Below are 5164 nucleotides of genomic sequence, written 5' to 3' on the forward strand. Positions count from 1 at the left end.
AAAAATTATTATCAATAACCTGTTTCTTCCAAGCAAAGTGAATCAAAAGTGAAAATCTGAATTCAGTGAAGGGTTTGCCCAGTAGCTCAGAATGGGAAATTCATGGGATTTCCAGAGAAGCGGCTTTGTTGGCACCATGTTGCCAGTCCTTGTGATTTTAATCAAGTGTCTTACACGGTTGGTTTCTTTCGTAGGGTTCTTGCAGTTGCAGTATGATTACTGAGTTTTCTCTTCTTCTTTTCATATTGAGGCAATCTCTACTTGTGGGAGCTGTGAAAGAAATCATGAGAACAAAAAGCCCAGGGGCCCAAAATACCTATATGTAAATAAAGTTTAACACCACAGAGATTATTTTCAAAGCAATGCTTTGTTTTTCATCAAGAAAAGACTTGTACCTGACAACGTCAACGACAGAGAAAACCAGTCTCTCCAGATGTGACTGAAACTGAATGCAACTGCTTCTTAGTATGTGGGCTTTTCTCCAGCCTCCCAGGCGCAAACACAGCGTGCTTAAACAGGAGGTCTGTGTGATGCCTTGTTTCTTCTGGTGCTTCACTCTCCACTTGCAGCTACCAAACCAGGGAAGTTATAGTGTAGGGAAAAAGTCTGCTGGACTTCAGATCCTGCACCTTTTTTTGGAAGAGGCACCAGACCCAGAACGCCTAGCTGCTTGCACGGACAAGAGGCAGAACCATGGAGCTGTACTAAACTGTCTTCAGGTTGCTGCATGAGGAGTTTAGCCCTTCAACAACAGACACGTCTAGCGTCCTTCCTGATCCATGGCCTGTGAGATGCAAAAGCATTAAGGTGTTGGCTGGAAGGGATATTCAGGGGTAAGGTGGGAACTGTTGCCGTATATAAGCAAGTGATTCATCAAAATTTGTTTTGTGATCTTTATTTTGGTCCTTACACAGAACAGTAAGAAAGTAGGAGGGGAATGAACAAAACAGCCAAATCTTGCAAGGAAAAGAGAAATGAAACTAGAGCAGCTTCAGGTCATGTTGGTCGGATGCTGAAGACCATAGACATAAACTGTCATAAGCTAGCATACTGATGAGGCATATTTTGGGTCAACCTGCATTAAACTGACTACCATGACCCTCCTTAGAGCCCACACATAATAGCAACCATGTCAGACAGCACCAAGTCCTGGCAACTAGATGGTGAAGAAGGCTGGAAGAGAAAAATGCGACCTTCAGCTCTGGAGACTAAGGACACATCCCATGCAATGATGGGAAGCCTATCCCTGAAAAAGGTGGTTTACCAAGTAGTACTTGACTGCCCTCTATAAAGTGTGGATTATTTTCAGGTTTTGCTTTATCCCCATCTTGGTAAAAGAAGAAATGAGTTTCCAGAATGAAGGCAAAAGGGGGAAGGGGTTGAAAACAATTCTTGACTGTGAAGCACAGCATATGCTAGTGCGAAGCTGAACAGCTTTCCATGAAACATATTCTAGCCAAGCTATTACTAACACCTGATACACCCATGGTCCTCCATTAGTTGCCTGCCAGCAGTGAGCAATGGACTCAATATTATCAATTATGTTCCTTTCCCCTCTCCTTCTCTCCCACCAATTAATCATCTGTTAATCGTGAGTCCTCTACTTGGAAAATATCAGACAAACAAGGAGTTTTGCCAATAAAATGGAAAATTATAGTAAATAATCTTTAAGGTGTCCTGAAATAAGGTGTAGCCATATTGTTATGCCACAGATTTTAAACACTGCTGTTAAGCAAAATTCCTGGGGAAAGGTAAGCTGGTCAGGTCTGCCAGCTGATGCATACAGGTAGTGTGTGTCAGAAACATCATGAGCAATAAATTATCAGATCAAGCTTCTTTGGTCTCACATCTTTTAAGGCCCAGACGAACTGCCTTGAAAGCAGCCACCTTTTCATTGTCCTGCCCTTTCCCCAGGCAGGACTAGCTGTGCAAAAAACAGTCCCTACAGGTGTCAGCCTGCCTTCAGAGGCCTCCCAGGAGAGGTTCCACAACACAAAATCCCCTCCCCAATCACTTTGGCAAATTTGTTCTAGTCAAAGTCTCATTTGCTATCATTCAAACTCCAGCCATATGGGTTTCTCCAGTCCTACCTAACACAGAAAATACAATCCTGTTTTAACATAAATAAAGACTCATCTTTTCCTCAGTCTATCCAGTAGTCAAAATACCAGTTTCTTCAACCTTTATTTCTGGATTTATTTTATAGTCTTGTCATAATTCTTGTGCCTTCCATCTAGCATTAGCATAAACAAAGAGGGACAGGATATTCAGATGGCCTTATATGAGGCCATACAGTACCATGAGAGGCCATACATACCAATGAGAGTACATTACACAGTTAGAAATTTACTTTAGGAGGACCCTTTACTTTGGGAGGACCCCCCAACCTGCCACACCCTTTGATTTCACCTGTTCAGTAGAGCAGCCCTAACATTTGACATGAAAGCTGTGATAGAAATCCCATGGCAAGATCTGAGATTACTTATATCCTTATGTGGATGCTGAGGTGACAAACAGATGAGGCAGCATGGTACAGAGTACCATACCAAGAGGCTGAATCCAAGCTCTAGAATATGAAATTCAGCTCTAAACTCCTGCTCTTTTTCCCTGCTTTTGCAGAATTAATTATTTATTATTTGGATAGGCTTCTCATGCCCTGAATGAAAAAAATTGTCACCTTACAGAAAGCACCTCTACTTACCACAGTGTCTTATGATGTGCTGTCCATATGGGAGCAGAACCTCGAGACCTATGGCTGCTCTAATCCTCTATAAGTCCCTAAGTTGAGTAAATCATAGACTGAAATTCAGCAGCTTCTTCCCTAGTTTAAAAATGCAGCACACACAACAGGGAAGAAGGCAACCTACTAGGACACATCATCTCAAAGAAATAGGGACAGTAAGATGTACTGCTCTGTCTCCATGGAACAAATGCCCATGTAGCTTTCAGTATGGGTGACTAACAGGCAGTTTTCTGTTTGGCTGACAACTGGAAGCAGAAAACCTACCCAAACTGCAACAATACAACAGACCTCCTAAAATCCATGTCCTTTGGCAGCCTTGGCTGAGGAATTTTCAAGTGTTAAGATGAGCTCTTGCAAGCACATGGGCATCAGGTGTCAGGACAAGTGTAGCATTTATTCATCAAACATTCAGCCTGATTTAACAGCATCTTAGCAGTTATTCAATTACACATTTTTCTGTAAACACTGGAACTGTGTACCAAAGGAGGCTACAAAGTTAACAAAAAACTTGGCCCAACTTGGCACTGGACTTCCCAGCTATGATTTGTTAAGACATTTCTTAGCAGAATGGATCATGTCTTCCTGATGCCTTCATTCTGGAAACTCATTTCTTCTTTTACCAAGATGGGGATAAAGCAAAACCTGAAAATAATCCACACTTTATAGAGGGCAGTCAAGTACTACTTGGTAAACCACCTTTTTCAGGGATAGGCTTCCCATCATTGCATGGGATGTGTCCTTAGTCTCCAGAGCTGAAGGTCGCATTTTTCTCTTCCAGCCTTCTTCACCATCTAGTTGCCAGGACTTGGTGCTGTCTGACGTGGTTGCTATTATGTGTGGGCTCTAAGGAGGGTCATGGTAGTCAGTTTAATGCAGGTTGACCCAAAATATGCCTCATCAGTATGCTAGCTTATGACAGTTTATGTCTATGGTCTTCAGCATCCGACCAACATGACCTGAAGCTGCTCTAGTTTCATTTCTCTTTTCCTTGCAAGATTTGGCTGTTTTGTTCATTCCCCTCCTACTTTCTTACTGTTCTGTGTAAGGACCAAAATGAAGACCACAAAACAAATTTTGATGAATCACTTGCTTATATACGGCAACAGTTCCCACCTTACCCCTGAATATCCCTTCCAGCCAACACCTTAATGCTTTTGCATCTCATGACATGAATTAAGAAAAGCTCAGGACTGCAGCACAGAGAAGGCACATCCAGTTCTTCCAAGCCCAATCTTCATCCTTCCTGTAAACTTACAGAGACTATTTTCTGTTTGCTTACATTCTCATACACCTAGCTTTATGCTTTTGTTTGCTTGAGGATTGTTATGTGAAGGTGCTAACTGATCATTTGTACTGGTTTATCAGCCTGAAACCTTAGTGCTCATGGATCTGATGGAATGGGTTGGACTGCTAGGGAAGGACATCTGATGTACAATACGCTTCTGGGACTAAGATCTTAGAAACTTTGTAATCTTTGGCAATCATAAAGACGAAAACCACTGAGGTATCTCTAAACATCCTGACCACAGACACTACAACAAAAACAGATCACAACTGCAGAAAAGTTACTGCCTGTAGAATCCTAGGAGACAAGAGGGCTAATGTGTATGTCTCAAAAACTGATAGCCAGATGGAGCCAACCATGGATTGTTGATGATAACAGCCAAGAACTGTTGGTAATAACACACTGAGAAAGAACAGGATGTGGCTGGAGAAGAGGCCATAAGGAGGTAGGGCAGCACATTTCTGGGACAAATGTCCTAGTTCTGGCTCCTGGAGATGAGCACAACACAGCACAAGTGCAGGAATGAGGCTGCGAAGTGGGCATGGACTGTAAGAGGGGATTGAGACCACCAAAGATCCCCAAAGCCATCCCCAACCCATTTCCAGAAAAGTCTAGAGGAATGACTGCACAGGGTTACTAATCTGCATAGAAAGTGAGAAACTTATCTCCAAGATGGGGACATTTATTTATAAAGGTATTCCAACCAAGCCCACATGTGTGGACATCCCCAGGACACCCCAGATGGATCAATGCTGGAGCTAGGACTGGTGATCTCTCTTTCCCTCTCTCCTTTCTTCTCTTTCCCCCTCTTTAATTAATTTCTCTCTTTCTATCTCCCCTTTCACCTTACCCCTCTGTTCAAAACCCACTGCCATGTGTTCATAGAGAAGATAAGGTCCTAACTTGTACCAATTTCTATGCCAAGTATGTAATTTACTAATAGAACTTTGTAAGTTTTTGTGAACCCTCTGACTTTTGTCATTCCTTTTGACTGTGGGCACCTACAAATCTTGAGTACTCCCTTCCCCTCAAGGGTGGGATGCCACACTTAAAACTTTAATGCATGGAAGTGGAAAAAGGGGAAATAAAACAATATTGCATCCAGATAGTCAATAAAATAAAATAATCCAAGAGAA

The sequence above is a fragment of the Camarhynchus parvulus genome, chromosome Z (genome assembly GCF_901933205.1).
Source record: "Camarhynchus parvulus chromosome Z, STF_HiC, whole genome shotgun sequence".
Lineage (NCBI taxonomy): Eukaryota > Metazoa > Chordata > Aves > Passeriformes > Thraupidae > Camarhynchus > Camarhynchus parvulus.